This window comes from Buteo buteo, chromosome Z (assembly GCF_964188355.1).
Source record: "Buteo buteo chromosome Z, bButBut1.hap1.1, whole genome shotgun sequence".
NCBI lineage: Eukaryota > Metazoa > Chordata > Aves > Accipitriformes > Accipitridae > Buteo > Buteo buteo.
The window spans coordinates 82,430,725-82,446,109 of record NC_134204.1 but is presented as its reverse complement, the minus strand read 5'-3'; positions in this window follow the sequence as shown (position 1 = coordinate 82,446,109).

The window sequence follows — 15,385 nt, the reverse complement described above, 5'->3', positions numbered from 1 at the left end:
CCAAAAAAGGTGGTGGGATCAATAGCCCAACTGAAGTGCATCTCACCAATGCACACATTATGGCAACAAACAGGAGGAGTTGGAAGCCGTTGTGTAGCTGGAAAACTATGATATAGTTGCAGTCACAGAAACATGGTGGGATGACTCACACAACTGGAGTGCTGCAATGGATGGCCCTTCAGAAGGGGTAGGCAAGGAAGGAGAGGCGGTGGGGCAGCCCTGTATGTTAGGGAGTGTTTTGACTGTCTAGAGCTTGATGACGATAAAATGGTAGACAGTTATGGGTAAGAATCGGGGGAAAGACAGCAAGGCAGACATCATGGCAGGAGCCTGTTATAGACCACCCAACCAGAATGAAGAGGCAGATGAAATATTCCATAGGCAGCTGGAAGAAGTCTCATGATGGCTAGCCCTTGTCCTTGTGGGGGAATTCAACTTACCAGATTTCTGCAGGAAATACAATACAGCAGAGACGAAATAGTCAAGGAGGTTCTTGGAGTGTGTGGAAGAGAAGTTCCTGACACAGCTGGTGAGGGGCCAACTAGGGAAGGTGCCCATCTAGACCTGTTGTTTGTGACCAGAGAAGGACTTGTGAGTGATGTGATGATTGGAGACTGTCTTGGGCACAGCGATCATGAAATGATAGAGTTTTCAACTCTCAGAGAAGTAAGGAGGGGGGTCAGCAGAACTGCTACTTTGGACTTCTAGAGGGCAGACTTTGGCCTGTTTAGGTGCCTGGTTGACAGAGTCCCTTGGGAGGCAGTCCTGAAGGGCGAAGCAGTCCAGAAAGGCTGGACATTTTTCAAGAAGGAAACCTTAAAGGCACAGGAGCAGGCTGTCCCCATGTGCCAAAAGACTAGCTGGTGGGGAAGAAGATGAGCCTGTCTGAATAGAGAGCTTTGACTGGAACTGAGGAAGAAAAGGAGTGTTTAGTACCTTTGTAAGAAGGGGCAGGCCACTCAGGAGGACTACAAGGATGTCATGAGATTATGCAGGGAGTAAATTAGAAGCACCAAAGCTCAACTAGAACTTAATCTGGCTACTGCCATAAAAGACAATAAAAAAGGTTTCAAAAAAATACATTAGAAACAAAAGGAGGGCTAAGGACAACCTCCACCCTAAATTGGATGTGGGGGGAAACACAATGACAAAGGATGAGGAAAAGGTTGAGGTTCTTAATGCCTTCTTTGCCTCAATCTTTAATAGTAAGACCAGTTTTCTCAGGGTACCCAGCCCCCTGAGCTGGAAGACAGGGATAGGGAACAGAATGAAGCCCCCATAATCCAGGGGGAAATGGTTAGCAGCCTGCTACACCACTGAGACATGCTCAAGTGTGTGGGTCTGGATGGGATCCACCCAAGGGTACTGAGGTTGCTGACAGAAGTGCTCTCCAAAGCACTTTCAGTCATTTATCAGCAGTCCTGGCTAACTGGGGAGGTCCCAGTTGACTGGAAGTTAGCAAATGTGACACCCATCTACAAGAACAACCAGAAGGAGAATCTGGGGAACTACAGACCTGTCTGTCTGACCTTGGTGACAGGGAAAGTTATGGAGCAGATCATCGTGAATGCCATCACATGGAACATAAAGGACAACCAGATGATCAGGCCCAGTCAGTATGGGTTTATGAAAGGCAGGTCCTGCTTGACCAACCTGATGTCCTTCTATGACAAGGTGACCTGCTTAGTGGATGAGGAAAAGGCTGTGGATGTTGTCTACCTAGACTTTAGTAAAGCTTTTGACACCATTTCCCACAGCAGTCTTCTGAAAAAACTGGATGCCCATGGCTTAGATGGGTGTACTCTTCTCTGGGTAAAAAACTGGCTGGATCACTGGCCCCAAAGAGTAGTGGTGAATGGAGTTAAACCCAGTTGGTGGCCAGTCACAACTGGCGTTCCCCTGGGCTCAGTACTGGGGCCAGTTCTGTTTAGTATCTTTATCAATGATCTGGACAAGGGGATCAAGTGCACCCTCAGTAAGTTTGCAGATGACATCAAGTTGGACAGGAGTGTTGATCTGCTTGAGGCTCTGGAGAGGTCTGGACCAGCTGGATTGATGGGCTGAGGCCAGTTAGTATGAGGTTCAACAAGGCCAAGTGCCGGCTCCTGCACTTCAGTCACAACAACCCCACGCAGTGCTACAGGCTTGGGGAAGAGGGGCTGGAGAGATGCCTGGCAGAGAAAGACCTGGGTGTGTTGGTCGACAGCCGGCTGAATATGAGCCAGCAGTGTGACCAAGTGGCCAAGAAGGCCAATAACATCCTGGCTTCGATCAGAAATAGTGCGGCCAGCAGGACTAGGGAAGGGATTGCCCCCCTGTATTTGGCACTGGTGAGACCACACGTTGAATACCGTATTCAGTTTTGGGCCCCTCACTACAGGAAAGACATTGAGGTGCTGGTATGTGTCCAGAGAAGGGCAACGAAGTGAAGGGCCTGGAGCACAAGTCTGATGAGGAGCGGCTGAGGGAACTGGGGTTGTTTAGCCTGGAGAAAAGGAGGCTGAGGGGAGACCTGATCGCTCTCTACAACTACCTGAAAGGAGGCTGTAGGGAGGTGGGTGCTGGTCTCTTCTGTCAGGTGGTTGGAGACAGGACGAGAGGAAATGGCCTCAAGCTGTGGCAGAGAAGGTTTTGGTTGGATATTAGGAAAAATTTCTTTACTGAGAGGATTATCAAGCATAGGAAGAGGCTACACAGGGAAGTGGTTGAGTTACTGTCCTGGTTTCAGTTAATTGTCTTCCTAGTAGCTGGTAAAGTTCTATGTTTTTGAGTTAGGTATGAGAAGAATGTTGATAACACTGCTGTTTTCAGTTGTTGCTAAGTAATGTTTAGTCTAAAGTCAAGTATTTTTCAGCTTCTGATGCCCAGCCAGTAAGAAAGCTGGAGGGGCACAAGAAGTTGGCACAGGACACAGCCAGGGCACCTGACCCAAACTGGCCATACCTTGTGATGTCATGTCTAGTATAATAACTGGGCGGAGTGGGGGTGGGAGGATCACGGCTCGGGGACTAGCTGCGCGTCGATCAGTGGGTGGTGAGCAATTGCATTGTGCATCACTTGTATATTCCAGTCCTTTTATTATTACTATTGTCACTTTATTAGTGTTATCATTATCATTATTAGTTTCTTCTTTTCTGTTCTATTAAACTGTTCTTACCTCAACCCACAAGTTTTACTTCTATTCCTGATTCTCCCCCTCATCCCACTGTGGGGCCGGGGGTGGGGGGGGGGGGAAGTGAGTGAGCAGCTGTGCTGTGCTTAGCTGCTGGCTGGGGTTAAACCACAATAGTCACCATCCCTGGAGGTATTTACAAGATGTGTAGATGTGGCACTTTGGGACATGGTTCAGTGGTGGGCTTGGCAGTGTTAGGTTTACGGTTGGACTTGATGGTCTTAAAGGTTTTTTCTGACCTAAATGATTCTATGATTCTATGATTCTGTATTTCTTCCTAGCCTGAAAGGTTAGGGCTTTTGGTTGGTTGGGTTTTGCTATATACTTCTCATTATATCTTTTGGTATCTCCCTTTTGGTACTCAAATCCAGACACTTTGCCACCTCACAGTTAATTTTTGAGACTTAGGGAGATTGATAAAACTGTCCAAAACATGTGAAAACTAAGCTACAGAACACTATAAACAAATTAGGAAAACAGCAGCATGCACTTACCATGCATTCAAATCTTGGGCTGCTTCTGGTGTTTTGTGTGTCTTTGTCACCAGAGAGGCTCCCACATTACACACAGTCATACTTTTATTTAGAAGGCTAATCCATACAGACAATGATGCTGAATTAAAACCTCTACTATTTTTTTTTAATTAAACTACTGGTAGGATGGGGGAACCCTTATCTTCCCTCAGGGTCAATAGAAACATATAATTATAAAACTCAGATGTTCCAGAAACCTAACATCAGGATTAGACAAAACAATTTTAAAACCATCCTGCAACTGTGTTGAACTATTTTACACACAATGTACTATATCATCTTCTAATTAGTTGTATAGACAGTAATAGCTAAAATAAGTAATTGATATGATTTACTTAAACCTAGTCAGTGCAGTAGCAGAATTCAGTAGGTAAGTTTGAAATTAGTTTAATATCACAGTCATCAGATTAAATTGATCTCTTTCCCATGCCTCAATTTCCAACCTTCTACCTGCAAATCAGGGGCAATATTTGCTTCATCGAGTTACAGTGCTGAGTTTCAGTTACAGAGGAAGTTTGTATCATCATCAACAATTTAAGCTTGGGCATTACGCTTTCAGAAGATCAGCATTTGAAATAACACTGCCTTTAGCTTTATGCTATAAATGTTTAGGTTAAATTCTTTTACAAATCTGAAGAGCAAGCACAGGAAGAGTATGGAAGAAGCACCAGTACTTTAGTAGCTTTATTAAATCCATATTTTTAAAATATAGCCTGATGATAGCCAAAAGTTGAAAAGTACCATTGCACTCCCCAGATTAAATTCACTTTGTGGCAAACCTGAGCCAAGTAATATTTAATCTTTCTTTTTTCAGCCTACATTCCTTGACTTCCTTAAAATGCTGTGCAGGACCAGAAAACTGTAGAAGAGGTGTCAGTAGACCACAAATCTCTTGACTGCTACTGTTGGCTGTAACCACACAGCTATCTTACTTCCCCACATTTTGTTCTATCCATTTCATTAAACAGTCATCTATTAAGACAGAGAGTAGCTTCTGTGGATTGCAATGAAGACCAAGATTTGACCACTGGCTGCAGGCATCATAACTCTGGCAGCATGTATATGACATCTATAAGACGAGATGGGTTGCTAATTTATTTCCTTGGAGGCAACCCACACACTTTCATCTCTTTCTGATGACAGCTGAGCTAAATGTGAGGTTTTGGGTCAAGTAGTATGGACAGGGAATTTTCCATTGATGTTGGCAGTGAGTTTCATTGTTTAATCAGTGTCAAATTTGGCTATGAATCACTTTGGCTATGGCATCACTGTAAGTTGTTTTAGAAAGAAGTTAAAGTGGTTTCTTTTAACTGAAATTCTCTCAGCTGAGCCAGGATAGGGCTGTCTGTTATTACACGCGTTCTTTAGCAGCAGTTTCAAGTAGTCAAAAACCCCACATGGCATAGCTGGAGAGATCCCAATAGACAGTGGACAGACACATGCCATCTGCTACAGTACAGTCTCCAATATTTCTTGGAGTGTGGAATTTCATCAAGTGAAAGCATCTTAGATAAGTTGTTATCAAGTTGATCCTTACAGCACTTTTATTAAGTCAGAACAGAACTCTGAAGCAACAGTTTTGCTGCTTCTCCCCCCATCCCCTTCCCTTCCTCTTTTAAAATGGAGTTGATCATACACATTGACTTTTATCTGACTTCAGAAGACTTACCATTTTTAAACATTTTAATTTTGTGGTTTTGTTAACAGACCTTACTACATTGATTCAGAGTGCTCAACAGATCTTAATTCGTGCTGACCTAAGTGAGCTTTTTGGAGTTTTCAATAATCTAACCAGCCTTCCCTTTTGGATTTTCAATTTTCTGTCAACCTTCTCAAGTTTTTCAGCTCGTCAGTCAGTCCTATAATCCAGGTATCTTTTGAAGCTGTCCTATTTAGCTGACAAACATACACATTTCAAAAAGGTTAAAATGTTTTGAGTTTTACAAAAAGAGGGGAATCTAAATTTGTTTCCAGTACAGGTTCAACTACAAACTCATCCTTCCAGCTAATGATTATACACCTCTGAATTGACATTGAATAATGCTATTCTGTTTAGAAATTCTGTGAGCAGTGATTTTTTAAAATTTCTCCTCTTAATTATTTTTCTTTTGGAAACATCACATTTAAACTCAACTGCACTGTAAAATTAGAAAGCAAAGTAAAACTCAGAATAATTCATCATCTTTGGAAGATCATAAAAAGGCAGTTAATGCAGCCAAAATAAACCCCACAATCACACCCATCACTACACTTGTAAGAGAGGGATTATCTCATTCCTGAAGTTCATCAGGTCATAAGACTATGCAAGGCACAGTAAAACATTATGTATCCTCAGCACAGTTTCTGAAACATTTTGAAGACTTTGGAGTGCTAATAAGCCATAAGGGAAGATTAGATAGTACTGCTCTTGGACATGAAGTTTTTGGTAAACTATTTCTTCTTAAAAAACCCATAGCACAAGTCCATGGCAACATTGTAGTTGTACGAGTGATCTTTGACAGAAAAATCCATCCTTGATCCACAGTCATTTGTGGGCTCTGCACTAGACTACATAATCAAACACTGGATTCACTTTTGATTGTGGGAAAAGGCTTTGCTGACACTAGTACTACTTTTGGCCACATCTCAGATTGCTTTAGTACTATTTTAATACTGTGAATTGTGTTTCTGCACATCTTAAGTTGACCACAGTGAGGACATTTCTTCTTTGGCATTTAACATGAAGATGGGGGTGGAAAGGGAAGAGAGAGAGGAAAGCTTCACACAGCTTTCCTGAAAATTAATTCACTAAGAATCAGTTCATAATGGAAGGATTATGAAAAAGCTATACAAGAGCTCAGGATTTAAAAAAAAAAATAATCAGAAAAAGTACCAGAATACAGAAAGATTTTCATTTGGTTAATGCCTTTGTACACAGTTCAGCCATGACAATTTTCACGTGTGACAAGCAGAATAAGATAACTGTTCACAATCGGCTTCTAAAGAGTTCTGAGTCAGAAGTATTTGAGAATAATTTTCTTCTTTTACCCTAAAATGGGAAGATGGTAAGGGTGTAGGGGGAAGAGAATTCAACTTAACCAACTTCAAACCAAAAAATAAATTTCAAAATGTTCTGAACTCTGTAATCCCCAGTAGCATTCTTGTCAGTAGATTTGAGTATGCTTAAATCGGAGTACACTCAATAAAATATACTCAAAATGAATTTGAATATACTCAGATATTGTCTTAGTAGATTTGAGTACACCAAAAGCTTGTTCTTTGCATTAGGTCTCTGAACAAAATACCATTTGTTGTCCACAACTCAGCTTAATGTGGAAAAAAAAAAAATAATCTATTTTCATTCTGTTTTTTCTGATGATAGTTTTGTACAGAACAGCAGCTGATACCTGATTGATCAGCAGCTGTTAAAGAAGTTAACACTGAAATATTTCTGTATTTAGGCTTTGGAAAAAATGCTCTCGAACAAATCTGTATGGTGACAATACTGTATATCTAAACATCCAGCTGTAGTTGGCCCTGAGAAAGTTTCAAAGTACAATAGCAGAAGTGAATATTCTTTCCAGGAAGAAAAACGTTTATGTTTTTTATACCTTCTTCTCTGTGTGAATTTTTGTCTTCATAACACAAAATGTTTTCATGGATATATAAAATTATCCTTTTCCTCTGGCCAGGTCCTTCCCTTGTGGAACTAGAGTCTCCTACTCCCTCTCTTTTCCAAGCAGAATTTTAAGCAGTTTAATTTACTTTGACTCTTTCAGTTTATGACTCCTAACTGTCAAAATTTCTTGAAGCACATTTGCCTGAAACATACTGGTGCATCTAGATGGCTGCAGCCCCAGGCATTAATTAACCACATGGTAAGTGTTATGCAGCTAAGCAGTCACAAAAGTATTCTTACTGTAAGCCATATCCAGTTGTATTTGTAGCCCAGAACAGCTTCAACACCTTTGCTGTGGAAGCAGAATAGTTCTCCAATGTTAATACATGAAAAAAACACCAAACCTATACTAGCACTTCCTCACTTAGCAGAATTATTTTAATGTAAAGTCAATTCATGTAAAAGCCTGCATGGTTACCTGTAGATGCAATGCTGTTTCCACCTTTTGAGGTGGGGAGCAAGATCCCTCAGGTGTGTCTGATATGCCATAGCCTTTGTTGTATACAGATACAGATTTGGTATTATTCTGAAATTATCAATTAACACCTTGAGAATTCTCATCTTTCAAGTGTTAAGAGTGGGCAAGTTGCTCAGCCAGGGCAGACTCCTTGCTATTACTTACCATTTTTAATATATTAATTGAATTCTATTAATGACATCCTCTGAACTGTGAAACTGCTGTCTATTCCCCATAACCCAAAATTGTCCTGTTTTAAATCCATTAAATTAAATTATGTGATACAAAGGTTAATTAATCATGCATACCCAGCAGCAGAAAATCAGACATATAAACAGAATATTGATCTTCAAGGAGTCTGCTGCTACTTGAAACCATGATGGAATTACCCACAGGTATGTTTCATAAGCTGTAGTGATATAATTAATGGTAATAAACTCTGGCCTTGGTAGTTAATTAGATCAGCTATGGAGAACATTTCACAAAAGTGATTCCAGGAGCTCATGCAGTATTTTAAAAACAGCAAGTCATTCCCTTTTTCACATGGATATAGTTTGGAAATATCAGCCATTAACTAATAACAGTTGAATGAGAAGTCATCAGACAATAGTTTCTTTTAATAGTCCAGTGCAGTACAGCTGACACCATTAAAATTAACATACTAAAATGGTTCTATACTACCAGTGTAGCAATATTTTACAGTTCCTTTTCAAAATGCAGCAGTAGTACTCTGTCTTTGTAGTATCATTGCTCTGTCTTTACAGTATGATTGCTGTATCTTTGCCATAAAACTCTTCCATTACAACCCTCAAACTTATCTGACCAAAGCTCTCAAAATCCTTTCTGTAAGCCACATTTTAAGTTGTAATGAAAAGTGCAGCTTTCTTTCTTAGAAATCATAAATGTTACTATCTCCTGTTAAATAAGTGAAAACATCGGTTTATATAATCATTTAATATGCTTAAAGTAACACAAGTAGGCTATATATCCAACATCAGTAAAGTATGTAATCTGAACTTACATTTTTATATTTGTATATACATATGTATAAGTTATGTTATTTAAGACTACAGACGTTAGGTTATATTAAAATATCAGTCACATGCTCTGAATTCCTTTTCTTTTTATAGCCTGCATTAGGCAAATGGAAAGACATTGATGCTGCAGAAGCCAGTATGGTCTCTTACAGTACTCTCAGAGTTACAGTAAAGTGCAATATGCATTTGCAAACACATGCACAACAGCACTATGAAAATAACTCCCATTCAGACACTTTAAGACCTCAATTAAGTCAGTGCCCTATCAAAGAAAAGATCAAGATATTCATATAGGGCTGCTCTCCATTTTTAACTTTCTGGGTTTTACTTAATTCTTGGAACCTTGTACTATAGCTCTCTATTTTTAATGTTCTACTTTTGCGAGAGAAGGGTTTTAATTTCCATCCGTTACAAGGAATTTTATCACTAAAGAAATCTTAATCACAACAGTGTCCTCAATCTGCCTAGAAATAATAAAATTTTTAATGATTTGGTACTTTTGGAATTGGTTGAGCCAGTATAGAACTATCTCATATGGACTTTAATGGAGTTTCAGAATAGGATTAATGATGTGAGATGTATCATCTATACCGATAGTAACAGGTGTCTATAGGAATATTAAAACATGATCATGAGTGCTACACTGTGCTCAACCCATTTCAGTTCCACAGTTTTAAGCCTCATTTTTAATGCTTCATCTGTCTCTTCTGCAGTCAGATTTGTAGACAACTGGAAAAGTCTAAGTTTTGCAGAAACCAGGCCTTCAACGTGCAGGTGGGTAAAATGTTCAGAAAGTTGAACTTTTAATATGTGGAGGAGTGTGACATTATCTGAAGTCCAAATCAGTCTTGTAAGGCTTCCATAGGAAAGATAAACCTGGAAAAGATGTTTAATCATGGAAATCTGAAAATGTTTAGAAATAATATAAGCCTAGGAAACCCAGTGTTTGAATGACTTTAACTACTACTAAAGGGGAAAGAAAAAAAAGTGTATTGTATGATCTGTAGCAGAAGCAATAACATCCAAAGTATATAAAGAAAGCAAATGAACCTGTGCACACGAATAGTCCAGGCTGCATAGAGACAAAAACACTGAAACAGTACCTATAATAGAATTTAAGGAGAAGGTGAATTCCCCCATAAATCTTGCTTAGCCAGCTCTAGACAAAGAGGACCAATGCATGGACCTACATGCCCCAGCTTAAAGAACAAAACATGCAGGTTTCTTTAAGCTTCAGTTCTACTAGTTTGGAAGCCAGCAGAGCTCCCAGAGCAAGCACTGAGGTGCTTGATCTTGCGCAGCAGCATTCAGGTAGTTTCATTAATAAGGAAAAATTAGTAATTTTTTGTTGCTTTTGTTAAAGTCCTTTTGTCAGAGTTGTCTTCCAGGGAGCCAGGGAGCCAACAGAGAGCCTGCATTAACCTGTGCACTTTCAGAAGAGTATTCTGACTCAACTGTAGTCAGTAAGTTTCTCATGGACCTGGACTACTATGCAGCCAAGAGGAAAATAACTAACTGGTTAAAAATACTCAAGTCAGAAGACATGGGCATGGGTCAGGCTCCCTGCTCCCCACTTTATCAGCTTTCTTTTTATTCACAAACCACTGGAGAAAGCACACATAGTCACAGGAATAAAAGACTCTTCTGAGTCTTTTCTTACCTGCCAGGCCTTAAATAGTTGGCTGGAGTCACATAAATTGTTCATAGTATAGGGAACAAAAAAAATGTTACATCTTTCTACACAGTGGCCCAGTTTTGTCAGAGGAAAGAATAATTCTTTCATCAGCAGTTTTTGCCTAGGGGTAGGAGAGACAGGATTAAAAACTCCTTTTTCCTTCCCTACCTTGCACTCCAAAGGCTGAGGAGCTGGGGCAAGGCTTGCAGACCAAGGTTAGAAAACACAAGCTGGTCACAAACTACTTAGAAAACTGACAAAGGAGGTGACAGATAAACAGAAGGTTTTGTGATTGTGATTTTGAATTAAAGTATTTCAAACTTGCTTATGTCCTACATTATAAACTTAAGACCTTTAATGGATCTAATCCTAAACACTTTTTTCCTGTATTTCCCTAATAATATAAAGAAACTAACCTTTGAAGAAGGACTATGAAATGCAAAATGTGAAAGCTAGAAAAAAGGAGGATCTCTAATTGTATGTGTCACAAAAGATTTGCCAATCACCAAAACTGAGGAGCAGAGCTGACATGATTAACAGAAAAATCAAGATAAATACTGGGTTCAACATACAAGCTAGAGACTCAGGGGAAAGAAAACATGCACCTATATCATTTTACTCGCTGCATGATTGACCAGCTTTCATACCTGTTTGGAAGGTTAGACTAAGAGCAAAGCCTACAGCTGCCTTCTGACTTCCAATGAAACAAAATTGTCCCTAGCAGCAGCTCAGGTTATTTCTGGGACAACCATCTAGGTAGCATTAGCCTTTGCAGAAAAGCAAACTTTCTCCTAAATTAAAGTACAAAATTTAATCTCTACAGTCAAATGACATTTCATCAGTGAAATTACAAGTTACAGTTGTGTTCCTTAACAGAAGTTGTATACTGCAGTGGGTTTTCTTGAGCTTCCCTCAGATGAAGGAACAGACTTAGCCGTTAGTAATTCATGCACAGACAACCAACTACACAGGTGTGGTTGTTTCGTATGGCTCAAGAAGTTGTGATGTTTAAGTCAGTACTGTAAAGCGTTAAACTTTGTTGCTAGAAAAACATCTTGCTGTTGTTTAGCACTTCTTATCAAGTAGGTGTTAAAATCTTCACAACAGCAGGTTACTAACAGCACAATTATGTAACAGTTTATATGCATTTTATAAATATCAAAATTCAGACAGAAAATGAATCTCACTTTTAAACAGTTTTCCAAATGAATGCAAAAAACAGAAGTGCAGTCATGCAAGAAAAAATTTAGAAAAATACCGATTTTTAAAGTTAGCAGTTATACAAGTATCACTGAAGAGAAAGACTAGCAAAGGTTTCTAATCTGCTCTAAGCCTGGGTTTCCTAGGTAATCACTGCAGAAAAATCTGAAAATATTGATCTCCCATCAGTCAATGGGAACATGGTACTCGTTACACTATATCCAGCCACATTTGTCACTTTTTAATCCTATTGGTCCATTTTTTCAGAAAAATTGTCATTACCTAACTAAAGGAAACTTAAAATAAATAGGACAACCACCAAAATAACCTAAAAATTATGGACCACATCCTTCATAGTGTATTAGAGCCAATGTGCTAATATGTCTCAAACTCAGTTAACCTACAAGACTAAGCTTTTCTGTGTGTAACTTACTTTCAGAAAAAATAAATCCCAATTTTGTTATTGGTGGAAGCTGATTCCTGAACTACCATGGAATAGTCTTAAAACCTATACTTAATAAAACCCACACTTAAATCAAATAGGAACAGATCACCTTTATCCGACAAACCCAGGAGTCATGACAACTTTAGCCAGAAAACTTCCAAGTGAACTTGCCTTCTGGCAGCTGCACAAGGCAGTGTGAGCTGGAACTGGAGAAGATGCTCGGACAATAAAGCCCTCATAACTTGTACTTAAAGAGTTGTGTTTAAGGCCTAAATTTATTGATTTCAAGGCTAACTTCATCACCAGCATTAGCTAGTGTTAACTTCATCACCAGCATTGCCAGCTTCCACATCAGTAGATATACATACCCAGTACAGGAGTAAACGGACCTTGAATAACAGGGTTTACTCAACTGCATGGAATAACAGACAGGTGAAAAATGTTTTCAGTTGCCAGAGACAGAGCTCTGAAAGACTAGCTATAGCTATAACTTGCATACATCTTGGCCTAACACTAATGTCCAGTGATACAGTGGCTTCTATTGCTAAAGTCAAACACAAGGCAATGTTTGAAAAGAGTATAGTCTCCTCGAGCCATACAGTAGAAACAGTCAGGGAACCCACAGGTCTGTTTCCTTCTGTGTCTGTATTCCAGATTTTCTAATCACTAGCAAAAGTGAGATATAGCAATGGAATTGGTTTCTAGAAGATTTTCCAGGGACGAAAAAAAAAAAAGATGAAAAATACTGGTGAAAAAGAAAGGCTAAAGAGCCTGATTCTGTTAAAGAATGATGCATAGATAATAAATAGTAAACTCAATGTCAGACCTTAATGCTCTCAACATGCTACAGCTGTTGCTAGAAAAGCCCTCTTAGCAAAGGGAACACACCACCAGCAAGTCATAAGGAAGCAGAAAACAGGCACTGTCTGTACTGATGCAACCGTGCACAGCATCAGGAGGAACAGTCTTTCATGCGACAACTTTAGAGTCAGGACCACATGCAAAAATGTTGGAGGATTAGCAACGCATTTGTCCAAAGTTCGAAACAATATTTCAGCAGTAGTGCCACTTTGGACCTGTACATCTACATAAATGAATGTTTTCACTTTCCTTTTGCCTTAGAATCAATTCTAAACGCAATGAATAACACAATATAAACTATCCTGACAATGTTCATAGTAAAAATGTAAATTCTGAGGTGACAGACCCTGGACTCAACTTCCCTTTCCAGCAAAGAGAAAAAAATCCATTAAAAAGAGTTTAGACTATTTAAAGTCTGAGCTACTGAAGTGCAAATTGACCCTGCCCCTGCAAATGCTAATGGCATCCCTCTATTGAGTATTGTAACTCAGTATAGTCTATTTTTATAAGCAGTTGCTGGTAGAACATAACAGTTTCAAAGAGATGGGCTACACCAAACTAAAAGGGGTCAGCATCAGACCTTTGTCATAGTACTATGGCTTTGGAGAATCAATATTTTTCATTTTGTTATACATGAAAGCAATTTTCTTCCCATTCACCCAGAGTCATAGCGTCTAGAACCATTATTTAATTTGTTTCCTTGAAGGACATATCTTAAGAACATTAAAATATTTACAGGATTTATGCCTGTTTAATAGCCTAAAAAAATACTGTGTAAGAAAATTCACTTTTCTTTTCATGTTCAAGAGGTGTCTTTAGTCCATATTTAATTAAAGAAAAAGTTAATGTTTTGAAGCAACTTCTACGGCCATTATGTTATCAGAATCCAGAATTCAATTCTTCTTGCATTATTTATGAAGTTACAAGGTATAGACTAAAGTCCAGTGGCTCTTGGGATCTTTTCACCTCATGTATTAATGAGATCTTTGGGAAAATTAATTTCAGATTCAATAGCCAATAAGATGGTAAACAACCTTTCTAATGAACTTTGTTACATATGTCTCAGAGAAGTATCAGCTCAGAAGAGACAGATCCTGCAGTTAGAACACTTATCCCATGAGACCCTTGAACAAGTAGTCCTTCAATCAGCATGCTACTTGTTCTCATTTGCCCTACTCAAAAATATATTCAGGCAGGACTGGAATGGCTAAAAAACTGTTTTCAGCAGAATTAAAAGAAGTGGTATGTGTGACTCCCTCTATAGTCTGGAGAAACAAATGCATACACATTCCAGAGCAGTTTATCCACCTATTTAGAGCACTAACCTCTAGATGAATCGACCTGACAGGTTTTCAGTGATTGTACAGGTATCTCAGACCAGATGGCTAAAGCTGGGGCAATGGGACAGGGCGTAAGGGTCAAACCTTCAAAGACCTTTTGGTGCCTGGGGCAGAGGTACAATATACTTGACAGACTTTTCACTTCTGTGAAGGCTGAAAAAGAAACTCCCACCCATCTCACCGTACAAAGAGAGTTAGCAAAAGTAAGACTAAAACAGGATGAAAGAACTTACTGGCAAAGTTCCAGCAGCAAATTAAGAGAGACCTTAAAGAGAGAAATGAGCTACTTAAATCAGTTCCCATAAAATGCAAAGCCAAAACCAATTGGCAGGATTCTACAGATTTTATGTCTTACTGTGAAAATGGCTCTTCCTGTACAGTGGGCACATATATTGCCTATTACAACACTTTCTGCCCTTCTTTTCAATCTGCACTTCTCCTTTCAAGCAGATAACATGGCAAGGGTTGCACATTTACTTTGGAAGTGGGTGAAGGCTAATGTTTCAGCAAATAGCTGATTCGTCATGGAATTCTGTGTTGTTGGGTGGGGTTTTTTTTATTTTTAGTGCTGGATTAAAGTTTGAACTTTCATACTGATCTGGGTTTGATGAATCCCAGCTATTTTTACAGACGATCAGAATTCTTTCCTCCATTTTAGCCTCCCTAAGTGTAGAACAAATGACATGATACCACAGTGCACCCTAGAAAATCAGCAAGCTCCCTCAGAAGCTTATGACTATTGAGGTAAATATATACCAGGGAAAGCGATACATTCTGTAAGTTCCTTAAAAGATCAATAAAGCAGGAATTAAGATTTGCCTTTATGGTTCTCTCACACTGCACCAATATAATAAACTTTCTTTAGCTTAACATTTCTTTTCTCAGTTTACTTTGTGCCAAGTATCAGTCTCCTTAATACAGCAGCATTACAGCCTGGCAGAGCTAATGGAGCCAACTCCAGAACAGCTTTGTTCCCAATTTATGGAAGGATTTTATTAAATGTGCCA